The sequence below is a fragment of the Centropristis striata genome, chromosome 8, assembly GCF_030273125.1.
Source record: "Centropristis striata isolate RG_2023a ecotype Rhode Island chromosome 8, C.striata_1.0, whole genome shotgun sequence".
NCBI classification, from domain to species: domain Eukaryota; kingdom Metazoa; phylum Chordata; class Actinopteri; order Perciformes; family Serranidae; genus Centropristis; species Centropristis striata.
Genome location: NC_081524.1, coordinates 20,479,543 through 20,494,078, shown reverse-complemented (window position 1 = coordinate 20,494,078; position 14,536 = coordinate 20,479,543).

Sequence of the window (14,536 nt, the reverse complement as noted above, 5' to 3'; positions counted from 1 at the left end):
ACACTGGATGCTTTTTCCGGTTAAATAAGCTTTGGGTGAGCACTGTTATGATACTGGTAGCAGGCACACTTCTGATCACAGCTGGTGAAGCTTCACATCTAAAAGACCCTCTCTAATGAAAATTAAGTTCTCATAGGGTTTTTATATGTCTCATACCTAAGAAACCAATTCCATCATATTGCGGGGCCGTATCATTAGCGTAATGCTACAGTGTTATGGTGGGAAGCCAGGTGGAACTATGTGTCAGTATTTTCTACACTTTCACTATGTTAAAAACAATGACAATTACTGTTTTTTGTTTTTTTACAACCATTATATGCACTTCCTCCAACTGTAAAAAAAAAAAAAAAAAAAAAAAATGAAGCCAAAATATACAGATATAAGAGCTGGCATCTTGCTTATTCAGAAATATTTTATTTATCCCCAGGGGAAAATTGCTCTTTGTTACAGTTGCTACTGTAAGAGACTAGAAAGAAGTACTTCTGTAGACAATTACAGGTAAAAAAGTAAAAACCACTCTACACTAAATTTACAACAACATAAATACAAATGCCAGTCTTAAGTAAATAAAATATATTATATATTTATGTAAATATATAAAATGTAGAATAATAATTTGGAGTACAATAAAATAGAGATATGTACAATAAATAAAATAGAAATATGGAAATATATACATGTACAAATATGTATATATGTAAAAACAGTGTAACAAATTGAAATATTGACCATGATTCATATCGAATTTGGGATTGCACAAATAAATATTATAAATAAAGTTATAAAGCTATGAGTTGTGAAGCTATGAATCATGTGATCATGGCTGCTAACGTATTGTAGCCAGAGTCTGCTCAGTTGTGTTTGCTAGTCGACCTGTGGTATCGAGGTCGGTAACAGCTGTTAATCATGACATGCCACCCTTGTTTTATAACATCAAATAATTAAAACCAAACTTATCAGGAAATGAACACTTGAACATACTTCAGCAGGAAAACAAATCCCTAAAACAACACAACTTGACCATCAGGGGCAATCAAAATGTTTTGGCTTCAGCTTTTAAGAGCTGTCATTTTGTCCATCTTTATATAGACTCTACAGGTCAACCTAACCCTAGCTACCTTGATGCACACTGCTCTTTCACCGGTCAACCTAACACAAGCAGCTGTGCTGACCAGGGCAGGGGCCAGATCGGGAAATTCTCAATGAGGGAGAAAGAGTAAATGTGTTTTCTGCCCCTTTACATAGTTTTTTATGCTTGTAGCACCATGTTAAAGAAAGCCTTAATTTTCTGTACTTTATTTCTGAAAGGGGAATTTATAGACCATGCTATCAATAGTGTCAACATCAGGGACTTTGATGGACAGCTCTCTGTGCAATTTAGTTTTTTTATTCTGCTTTCTAGAACACAATATGAACTCTTGTGTTCTTACCAAGCATAGTGTTTTGGAAACCGTTACTTAAAAGGTCAGCTAGGTGCTTATATATTCTGCAGAAGAAAACAAAGGGCATGAAACCAGCACTAACTTGGAAGATTTGTTGTTGGATATCAGCTCAATTTCTTATTTACAATGCTGACCGTGTGCTCAAGCAAAACTCTGCTATAACTGCTGAAAACACGTCTTACCACTGCTGTGCTGTTCATGTATTTTATATGCCCCACCTGTATCCCAGCTTCCACCTGTAGGCTTTGAATCGAAGATGCCCTGGGGAGGGTGAGCTTTTATTATTACTCCCCAATCGTGGTGCATCTTTGTGGGGTGTTTTTACCAATGTGTCAGACACTAAACACAATTTTGCTACAGCTCCAAACAGCCACATCTTATACAGAGATTTTTGAACAAGGTCCATTTCAGCTCTGCATCACTATCTCCTCTGCAGCACACAAGAGGCTCCAAATCAACCCTATCCCTTACAAATTATATTCAAAGGCATCAAAGTGAGTCTTGTGGCATTCCCAGTATACACCCACACAACATGTTCAGTGTTACCACATTGATCTTGGAATTTGATCTTTTTACTCACCATATTGCATGTGTTTAAATGGCCGCAATGTCCTTCTTGGTCCAGTCCAAGGACCAAGATCTGATGAGAGTCGACTTAATCATCATGACCCCATCAGAACCCCAATCACTCTCCTGAAAAATGATATTTTGGCTTACTTTTAAAGGCATGCATGCTAAAGAGTTTCTCTCTTTGAAGGTTGGAGTTACAATAATCTTTTCTCTCTGGCATGTGCCTGTAAATCTGCACACCTACAGTTCATAAACAGAATCAGTCTCACAAAATAAAATCGTATAAATACTAAATATATGCACGAGTCATCCAAGCCAGCAGATTCGCTTTAAATCTTAACTAAACAAAGCAAAGACAGTTTTTATTGCATCCGTCATAAAATTCATTAAACTTGCTAGGAGAGACAAGCTCGTTCGGCTGTTAATCATATTGTTTCGTGGAGGAGGAGAATACAGTGGTGGCGTGCAGTACACTGCCAGAGGTGGTGTGCGATATAAACTCTCAGAGTTTCTGTTATTATATTTCATTATTATGTTTGTGTCGCTTCACTTCAGTGTCTTATCACAGTGCAAAGTAAATCAGCTTGAACAAACTAAGTTAAGAATATTCTGTGTGCATTACCCAGAGCTCTTTTCTTTGCCGCACTGGGGTGAAGCACACTGATCTCATTGTGTCACAAGAGGTGCATTCATACGCTGGAGCTTGGTCACCAATTCCATGAGGCGCGGGTGTAAGGTTATGTTTTGACTTGAGAAGTGCTGTTGTAGCATCGCGTCCCCTCTCCACCGCATGACTCATTCTCTGGAGACCCAGTTTCAAGGGAATCTTGGCTTGCTGTCTGTTTGACTTTGGCATTGATGTCATTGTCATTGTCCTTTGCTTTGTGAGTCATACTGTCACCCACAGGGATTCAACCCTGAACTGGAATAAAGAATAATAACAATAACAAAAAGAAGTATATCAATAATTACTATGATGTATCTTTGTACAGGTCCCTGAAACAGAAGGTGACAGCTAATTATTTACCAAGCTTAAAGCAGCTACAAGAGTTTTTTAACTTGTTATAAAACAGTCTCAGTTTCATAATGATATATGACTTCCACCATTAGCAGGAAGATTTCTATATATATATTCTTTAAGCCTGTCACCAGGTCTGATTCCCTATGAAATCAGATGAAACCATTTGCAGCATGCAGACCAGGAGAGTATGTTTAGATTTTCTCAAGAAAAGTTTGCCAGTGAGTAGTACTAGTTAAAAGGAAGCAGGAGGATATTTTTGTCTTTCAAAAATGTATATTTGACATGATATTTTTTGGCAATGGTTGATATGGAGCAGGGTGTTGACTAAGACAGAGTTTACTTTGTTTAACCATCTTCATATCACAGTAATGAAACGTAGCAACAAATTGATTTATTACCTTCCCGTAGCATTGTTTTGACAGTAGCAGGCAGCTGTTTTTTAAAAGAAAAAGCTCCGAAAACCCACTGGGCGCTACCTGCTACCCACAATATGGCAGACAGACACAACTAATGACTAGTATAGATGAGCATTTAGCAGCTAAAGAGTCAGATATTTCTCTCAGGAGGACCAAAACAGAGCTAAAAGAGAGTAAATAATGAACTTGGCCAGAAAACACACAATTAATGATAATATGGTTCCATTTCTGCTGGATAAGAGTAATGATATGTGTGTTTACGCTCCCTCCATATGCACCTTTTTGTCCCAAAAGTGCAGTTTATCTCCACACTTTATTTACGGTGCAGTCACAAAAGAACACTTTGCTAATTTTTGCAATTCTTTTAGGAGTTGTTGTTTTTTCGGAGAGGTGTGCTATTTGTCATCTTGTCACGAGACATTTCAACCTGCACAGTTCTGCTATTTGTTGTGTGAAAAACTAGTTGTATGTTTTTTTTCCCCCAACAAAGTGATTATGGTCAGTTTACCTTGAAATGGTGTTTGGCCTTCTGTGAGATTACTGTGATGACTTCGCTCTTCAATCCCCCTCTACAGCTCTAATCAATAGAGCAGAATACAGCAGGGAAGGGCTGGCAGCAAGTCTCTCATTCTGTCCAGCTGATGCTGTGATACAGTACCACAGACTCCAAACATGTGTGGTTATGGTTCAGTTAATAAAGACTCAGCAATTAGGTTTGATATTAAAATCTTAAAATGGCAATTTGGCAATGAGCAGTACAGGTTTATGTGTGTTATGACTGTCCTTCACACCTGAAATGCAAAACATACTTTTTATTGTAGTCAGGGTTTTTGTTGTTGTCAGTGGCTATGCTTACATATTTAACATTCCTTTTTTTCATACAAAATTGTAAAGTGAAAAGTGAAAATGCAAATAGAAATCTATGAGAAAATGAACCCACTTTTCACTTGATTTGTTACCTCTATAAACTAATCCTGATATGTTTAAATCTTCACTACAATTTGATGTTCATTGTGTACATCATGGTCCTGTTCAGAGTAAAATTAGAGTAATCAACACATCCTCACACCTTAACGCAGCACTGTCTACGCTGGCACTGTTTAAGTTCTGAAACGGATGCAGTTTGGTTGTTTTAACGGAACTTTGCCTCACTGCCCTGGTTACCTGTTCACCCTCCCCAGCTCCACCCTCTCTTCCAAATATGGTCACTTCTGGTTTCAAAAAAACAAGGTTGCAACGGCCAAAATCCCTAACTCTGTGCTTCACAATATCCACAACTATGACTGCATGTCATCTTTCTCCCTTCTTCGCTTGTTATACACCATTCTGATGCAAATATAATACCAATACGAAGATTATATGCTTCCCCACATCTTCTTTTGAGGATTTACTTAGCTCAGCATTATGGGCACATTTCAGTGTCAGCAGTAATTACTTTACTTTCGAAAACACCCTTTTCTTTGCACTTTGGTTTTTGCTCAGTTGGAGGCTGTTTTCTTGTAAAAAAAAAAAAAAAAAAAAGTCTGTGACAGTAACACCACTGACAGACAGGACCTTTCTCTAAACTGTTCCCAGCAGCAGGAAGCATATTTACATAAACTAAATACATTTTTCTTTTGTCAGCCAATAACTATGTCCTTTCTGTTCATGTAAACACACCCAAATCCACAGTAATAATGTTATGTTGTCAATCATCCGCACAGTATGTGTATTACAACTAGTAACCTTCAAGCTCCCCAGCCTGAGAATCAGCTTTAATCATCAGTTCCAAAAAAGCTCTCTTATTATAGAAAAAATGTCACGGGGTGATATTAATATCTCTAATATCAACTTATGACATTTTTGATGTTCAATATCTCTAAGACAACAAAGGCTCTATCTTTATAAAGTCTCACAATTTTGACAACTAGGGGCATTACCTTTTATCTGCTGTCATTCTAAAAAGGACTGTAATATGTTTAATTTCCTGCCATCAATCATTGTAAAACAGCGACAGTTTAATCAGATGTTACTTTTTTATTTTAGAAACAAAGTAATCTCAAAATAAGGTTTAAATTTATCCCAAATATGCCAAAATACCGAACAGGTTTCAGCTTCTCAATTAAGAGGATTTGCTGTTTTTCTTTAGGTAAAAATGGAAACAGGAGGATTCAGGACTGGTAGTCAAATGAAATAAGGGATGTGGAATATCCACCTTGGGAATTTTTAAAAGCACAATGCTGTTGGGTTTATTAAATGCAGGGTTTTTTACTTTTAGAAACAACTAATCACAGGATGACAAATTTGAAAATGCTTTGCTTGACTAACATTGGCTTTCTCTACCTCAGTAAAGGAAAAACAGTTATGAAAAACCAGATTAATCACGGCAGAAGTCTTCATGCTGCTATTAGAAACCTGATCTTACTGTTGCCTTGCTCTGATTACCAAATAACATGCTGCAGGGACTCCTTGAGTGGTGATTTATAATTCACGAGGAGTGCAGGGATGTTTTTCTGTTGATTCATTGTGTTTGATTAATCAATTTTAATGGTTGTAATCTCTTCAGGAGTGATTGTGTTTTATCTGTCATTACCTCAATCATTGTCTCCTTTCGCCATCTCTACCTTGCCGGCCATTTATTAAACTGCTGCCTGTGCAACACAGAATACTCTACAGCTTTGTACATATTTAGAAAATTACTTGATAGAATTGTCATTATAGTATAAATTAAACTGTAAAAGTACATTTTTGACATAATGTATGACAGGAAATGTGTTTCATTATGGCTGTTTATTATATTAATACAACTGAAATGTTCTGCTTTACAAAATATTCTTTAACATGCAGTAAGACTTGAAGTTTGAGGTGGAGTAAAACAGATTTTCAACTTCTGACAAACACTGACAAATTACTGAGAAGCCAAGATACAATGTGGCAGCAGTGCTTAGAGATTATTCTGTTCTTTCCTTAATTATTTGTCAAGAAACTCCAAATCCCTGATAAGCAACCACTCACAAGAACATAGGGCAACACTTTGGAATAATTAAACATGACCCTTACAATCTATGGGTTAATTATTAAATGAAATAACTAACTTACAACACTCATGATAAAGTATGATGAAGCTGGAATGATACCGAGGGTAAAGCAGCAAAAACAAAACAATTGTATTAACATTAACCCTGTTTGACCTGGATTTACTGTACTGCACTGTACTGTACTGTATAGCAAAGGTTTTTAATTATTTACATGTATGGATTGGACGTAAACGTTTTCTTCATTCCAAGCATGCCTCAAAGGACTTTACATCCGTGCCTAAAATCCAAATGCAGCCAAATAAAACACAGGAAACCAAACAAAGCTCAAGGCACAGAACACATGCAGCATGCAGAACTGGATTGATAGTAGGACTTGGTATCGTTTAAAAAAAGGACCAATACCAGTAACCCTTAACGCAACAAGATGTCCACCTGACAACAGAATAGGTCTTTGTCGATACCACCCAAATTACCCATATGAGCTTTTCACGATTTGCGTTACAGAGCTAGGTTTAGGGCAAAAAAACTGCCTGGTAAGGTGATGGATGGATGGATGGATGGATGGATGGATGGATTAACTTTAATGATTCCAAACTGGGAAACTACTACACCATACAAAATATTGAAAAGTATATAAGTGTCACTCAGCAACCGATATCGAAGTCAAGGAAATCAAAATCAATATTGTATCTAGTATTAATCTGTGTTTCTATGTTCCTGCCCTGCATTCATAAGCTCAGTGTAAACTTGATACTTAGGAATTTGTATTTGAGGAACAAGACTTGGGTCGCCACTGATCACTTGGGTGGGATGTCAGCTATGACAGGTTGACCACTACAGGCTGAGCATATATTATGCATGTTGACAACTTCATAATGTAAGCAAAATGTGAAGCAACTGTCAATGCACTTAAAATATCTGGCACTGAGCCACGACTGTATAAACTGTATAAATCTTTCTGACATAATAGTGATTGATTAGTTGATTTTAGAGTTTAAAACAGCAGATTCCCGTGGTTGGTTGGAGACTGGGGTGGTGGATGAGTAAAACAAGCAACGGACTTTCACACGGGAGAGCAGGGTTTGCTTCTCCGTGTGAAAACAAAACTAAACCATTTTTGACTTAAGTTATGTTTTTTACGTAAGTCACGTGAATCGCGTTTTTGAACGTAACTTACATTTTTTACGTGAATTGCAGCAGTCACGATACCCTTGTAACTGCTTCAGTTCCGGCATTTCCCTACATGTATTTACTGTTTAAACTGTCTTTTAGAACGCCTTACCAGAAGATGTTTGCCCTAAACCTAGGTCAGTGGTTTTACAACATAAACTGTGGACCGTACATGTGTGCTATTTTGAGAACGTGCCATTATACCGAAAGCCTGCAAGCTGCACCGCACACCTACATATGTGCCCTGAAACGCAAGCCACGATACTTGCCTACATGCCGCAATTTGTGGTACTGACACATGGGACATGAACCCTGTTCTCCTGGGTGAAAGTCTGACGTCTGTTCGTCCCACCCGCCCCCTTTATTTTGCTGTCTGTACAAACAACCTATGGGGTCATTAATGAGGGGAGACCAGACTCCCTTAAAGTGATACTGATACCAATCCAATGCTTCATTAGATACCTTTCTTTTTGCTACTTGTTCGTGTTCCCTAAAATTCCACCACCACTCCTCCAAATCCAAATGTGTGTTCAAATGATTAAAACATTTTCTATTAAATAACTGTATAACAAAGTCTTGGGGGGAATCTTGTCACACTAAACTACAGACTTTATCAAATACACCACGCTGGGCTGTAGCTGTTGCAGTGATTGCCTGCAAGTAAAACCATAAAAATAGTCATTATTTCTAAATCTGGGTATAAAAAGGATAGAATGCATGTATCGTTTGGCTGAGATTGTTAGACACTTCTTGATACCGGGTTATTTCAGTCAATTTTTTACAAAAGAATAACATCAATAAAGCATGTATAGTTTCAAACCGTCACAAACAGTGGCAGTATGTATGCCGTACGTACCAGTGAGAGCAGCTGATATGTGAACCTGCAGGGTACATGATATGAAAACATGTGTTGATATTAACAAGCCTACAGATGGTCATAAATATGCACAGAAGTTATAGGGGAGCGTGGGTGTGCATTACAGAAATACGCCCACCTTGTCAATACATTCATTTACAGATGCAACCACCGGAGAATATGTACTGAAGGACTTTAATTAGTTTTCTACTGTATGTGCACTGTAGACCAAGTAAGCAAATTATTGTCCACTGCCACTGTCATTATCTGAAGTTTTTTAACAGCCATAACAAAAGTAAATATAGAATATTTTATTTGAATAATTAGCAGAGTTTATAGCAATAAGTTTGGATCAGAAATAGCTAGAGAAAAGGAACACAGAAGCATAATGTTCTCCTCTGTCTTACCGTCTGTTCAGTACAGAATGATCCAAAAAAAGCCATTATTTTGCGAAATTATAATATATGTATTTCGATAATGAAGTATAACATAGAACTAGGAGCTCAAAGAAAAGTAATTATTTTAAAATTCATAGATGTGATATTCATAATAATTCTAGTTGTAGCAACAGAGTTAGTAGTATTTTAAAAATCCCCTCTAGACATTTTTTAAGACATAAAAAATACTCAGAATAATCATTTGTGTCTGATATGGTTCTTCTACAAAAAGTTCCATTAACTAGTTAAACATTAAATTAAAATACAGCAAACATTTATCAAGGCTATCGCCTCCTTTCTTCTCCATCATTTAAACATCAAGAACCTACAAATGTGCAAATATCTTCTTTCCTTTCAGACACAACATGTCTCCTACTTCACTCTAAAGTCTATTCTCAGTGTGCGTGTGTGTGTGTGTGTGTGTGTGTGTGTGTGTGTGTGTATTTGAGTGGTGCAGTGCAGAGCTTTAAGCATAGGACAGTCCTACAATGGTGCCACTATGTTCTGTAATATAAATACTAAGTTAATTTATTATCTCCAGCACCTGTTTAGAGGTTATCACACGATTAAATGGCCGTTATAAGGCGTTATTATAATCATAGGGCCTGCTCCACCTCCTAGCAGATTGAGACGGTTGTTATTAGCCCATTTAACAGCCATTCACTGAATCCTAAGCAGTTACATTTTGTGAAGTAAAGTTCTTTGTTGTGAGGAAGACTTCTTTATTGGAAGTTATGTTGGTCATGTACAGACATGATTTACTTTTGTTTTTGCACTGTAGACGAACTCTGGTCTCCTGAGTGAAAGTACTGCATTTGTTTGAAGCATCCCCCTCCGCTTCACTCACACCTGTCTGAAAAGCAACTTTTCATCCATTATACTCATTTTCCTTGCTTCGTCCTTTGGTTTTGCCAAGTTAGATGGTGCAACTAAACAACACCCGTTGTTATTATTGCTGCCCATTGAATGGGCTGATAACAACCTGCTAGCTCTACTAGTGGGCGGAGCAGGAACCTACTTGACCATCTGGGTGGCTGTGGCTCAGTTGGTAGAGCGGTCGGAAGGTCAGTGGTTAGATCCCCGATCATGGCAGCCTCAAGTGTCCTTGAGCAAGATACTGAACCCCAAATGGCTCCATATGCTGCGTTCATCGGTGTGTGAATGAATTCCCAATGGTGCCCTGGTAGCCTCGGCTACTAGTATGAATGTGTGGGTGAATGAGCGTAGTGTGTAGTGTAAAGCGCATTGGATAAAAGCGCTATATAAGTGCACTCCATTTACCATCTGTCCATTTTATTGTGTGATAACATCCGAATCAGATGTCTACAGAGTAGTTGTTTTTACCATGAAATTTACCAATGAAAGCAACAGCTATATAAAACTATCTGACCCAGTCTGAACCAGCAACATTTTCAGCTCTCTTGTCATTGATTCTCTCAGGAAATTACAGAAAAAGAGAAATAAACATCTTATCTTTTGCGAAAATAACTCAGGATTGCACAGCCTAACATACCAAAATGAACAAAGCACATAATGTGTTTTCTGAATATAAGTCAATCATTTCTTAAAAAAAAAAGAAAAAAAAAAAAAGAATGACAACCAGTGTTGGTGAATGGGGAGGCTTCCTCATCTTTTTAAAGCCAGGCTTCACTTCAAGTTGGCAGCCAGATAATGGTCTGTCACATTCAAATTTCAGTCACCATCCGTTCTTGCCAGCTCAATGATGCTAAGTGTTGATTCTGATTTGATACAGATCAGGGCTAGGTGTTGTCACGCTGCTTGGCTTTTTTTCCTCTTGTCCTTTAGAGATAGCGGCTGCCCCTTTCACTATTTTACAAATTAGATTCTTTTGATTGAAAGATGTTGGTAATTAGATAAATGTCAAAGCTGATCTGTAGAGTAGGCATCTGCTGATAAAGATTACTGCCAGTATTCAGGTGGTGGCTGGTGTTGACTTTTCATCCTGCCAGTTCCACCCACATCTGCCCAATCTTATCTGTTTTTCTCTGTCTGTCTGACTGAATCCAGTGGGCTGCTCACAGTTGCTATTTTAATGGCAAAGATAGTGACATCCAGACGCTACGTCATTAGCTGACACCTTACTGCTATTGTTATGCTGTCAAGTCATATAAACTGACGGAAGGATGAAGAACTTAAGTTGTGTAAAATAAGTAGAATGAAAGTCACTGCTCTTTTTACGGCGTGCAAGACCAAAGTTTGTTTCTTTAACTGAAATAAGTTTTCTGCTCCAACTCTTATCACATATTTGTACCTTGTATAACTACTTGAACATGTGTCCCAAATGAGATACATCCTCTGTCAAGCAACTATAGAACCAGTCACAATGTTTTATTGCAGTAGATTCTTGGTAGAATCCCCGTGTCATGTACAGTTCAACTTTGCTGAGCAAATGGGAGCCAGGAACAGCTGAGATGTACTATTTACACACTGGTCTCCCCTCAAATCCCTCAATATAGGTCGTTTGTACAGGTAGCAAAATACGACTTGAATATTTATGTTTTGGACTGTCCACCGCCATCTGACCGACGTAGTAGTTATGATTGACAGACATGCAGAGTTTATATGGTGGATGGGGGAGGGGAGGTGGATGGATCGAACAAACGGCCGACATTACATTAAAAACTTGGTTACGTATGTTAGAAACATACATACATTTTTCACATAACGTATATAATGATGCATGTGCAATTTTTAGAATGATCCGCTGTACTGATACTTTTGACAAATGCTTACATGAGTCATTATGGGTGCTATTGACAAACGGTCTATTCTGTCATTTAGTTTGGCAATCTTGTTGACCATTTACCAAAGAGAAAATGGTTTTAGTGTTGTTGTGGAAAAGGATTTTCTTTACATTTCGATATGCAACAAGCAAACATGCTCAAAGAGTTGGAAAAGTCATGGAATTTCAGAAGCTCATTTTCCAGGCCTGAAAAGGTCATGGATTTGAAAAAAAAATTCAAGAAAGTTTTGTAAAAGTCATCGAATTTAGTTGTGCTTATTGAAATTCATCTTTATAGTAATCTTCTGTGTAAAACCTTTCACTTAATGCAACATAACGTAGATTTTATTTAGCTGTAGCTGTGTAACATTTTATTTACCATCACATATAGTCCTTCATTTTCTCCCCTCGTTCCATCTCTCCTTCCATGTATCCCTTTAAATAGGTTGATTCTGATAGAATTTAAAAACGCCTGGAAAGTGTAGATTTAATATTTCCTGGCTCTGTTATAGGTCATTAGAGAGACATTGAATATTATGTAATATGTAGGTTATATACTCATGTTGCCTCATTGTTTTTCAGACGAAAATCCAGAAATTGGTTTATAATAAAAATGCATAAAGATTACACTTTGATTCTGTTTACCCTTGTGCTTGAAAGCCAGTGCAAGACTGAAATAAGTGCTTGTGAAGCTACTTTTTTATCTTTATTTGCAAATGTATTGATTGTGCCGACAGTATGTGAATTGAATGTGCACATAATCAATTAATAGAGATTAGAAATGGTTATTGTTTTCAGATAACTGCACAGGTTGAAGGTAGATACCTTGTTACTGTTCTTGGTGGTGGTCTGCAAAGTTAGTGGCAAAAAGGCATTATGTCAACTGGCTAAGCAACTTGGGTGGAATGTCCTTCTGCCAAGCTTCAGCCTGGAGCTCTTTCAAGGTAAAGCTAAGCCAGGTTAGATATGTGTTCCCTCCAGTGTGTTGAGGGACTGCTGTGGGTCCCCTTCTTGTTGGGTGTCCCTGGAATACCTCCACGGGAAAAGCAGCCATTCTGTTCCAAGCGTCTGTTCCATGTCTGATAATTGTACCCAGTCCCCTACAGAAACTACAAGGAATACATATACAAGGAAACTAATTTCAGCTCCATATATCCTTTAATTCATTTTTGCGGTCATTGCAGAGCTCACGGTGGCCACAGACACGAGTAAGAACAAAGAATAACTGGCAATTTTCAAAGCTTTGCCTTCCTGCTGCCACTCTTCCTTCACCATGACAGTCCTGTGTGATGGCTGCATCATTTCACTTCATGGCAGATTCTGCACCAATCAGTCTGTCAATAACACGCTTCATCTTACGCTCACTTGTGAACAACACTCTGAAATCCTTGAACTCCCTTCACTTGGCAAAGCAACTCACTGCCAATCAAACCAACAACAACATTTCACCATTTTCCAGCAGAGGGTTAGGAGGTCATACTTCGGTGGAGGCAACAGGAACACCATCGCTGGCGAAGAGCAGAGTTGGTGACATTTGGTTATTTCCTCCCAGAATAAGCTTCTCCAGAAGGCCTTATGCCAGTACAAATATGAATTACTAATATTTTGGGGTTCATCACTGCAGAGTGGAAAAATACTGTTGCATGCAGCATCATTTTCTGCTTTTGTTTTGTAGACTCTGTGTTGTGTGCAGTAACCTGATGGTAATTTATTGGTATTAATGATTTTCAAGAGTAAAATTTAAGCACTTTCAAGGTACCTAAACCAAAATATTTCCAGACTTTCTCAGCCTTTATCATCACATCTAAATTGTTACTGTAAATGCAAAAATAGGCTTTACAGAACTTACACCCACAGCAATCAGTGTATATTGACACCTTATTTTACCAGCTGTTCATTATGCATTGAATTGTTGTGATATGAATGAATATTTAATGAATAATTACAGGAGTGATTGTATAGATGAAAATACCAGATTATGTTACAAATGAAGGACATTTCAAGAATTCAAGCATATTCCTACTTTAAACATTACAATGCAATCAATGTCACCATCGTGCATGGATGCCTTGTGCCGAATGATGTTACTCTACGTTTCTAAAGGGAAATTTTTATGTCTTCATTTGGGATTTCTGCTTGCTGCCGTCTCTGAATTTGAACATGCAAGCAGCAACCACCATGCATGAGTATGTTAACCTCAAGGAAGCATGACCCCCAAGCACACGACTCTTTATTCTGCTTTCATATCTTTGACTTTGCTACCAAGACGCACATAAGAAGAATTTTAATTAATTTCCCAATTTCTAATACATACATAGAAGACCTCACAAGGCAGACGTTTGGTGTTTATCCAGCCACTATGATACACAACACAAGTTTTCTCTGTATTTAAACCCAGTATTTAGCTGCCATTAGAGGAACTGTAGCCTAAAGAACATTGGCTTTAGTATTAAGTCTTTCTTGTAGCTGCTTGCTTTAATTTTTTTGTCGGTTCCAATTCAGTACGCCTCTTTGAATAAACTGCACAAAGCAACTTAGAGTAAATAACACAAGAGTTGGCTTCCTACTTTCTGTCTTTTGTGAATCTGGCACTAATCCGGCTTTTGCATCCCAACCACTGCCTCATCCAGGTTAAAAAACAGGTATGACAGGCCCACTCTGCCAAACTCAAAGCCTGCCAGCAGTCAGACGTCCTGACACGACCTTAGCCCGGCTACTCTGTCAGGAGTGCAGGCAGAGCGGTTAAGACAGCACAGGAACATTAAACTCAGGCAAGTGAATTCCACCTGCACTCCACCCCCACTCCGCCTCTAATCTAGCTGTCTCTTTGATTAAAGGTTGTGTGCTGGTCATGCTCGAAATTT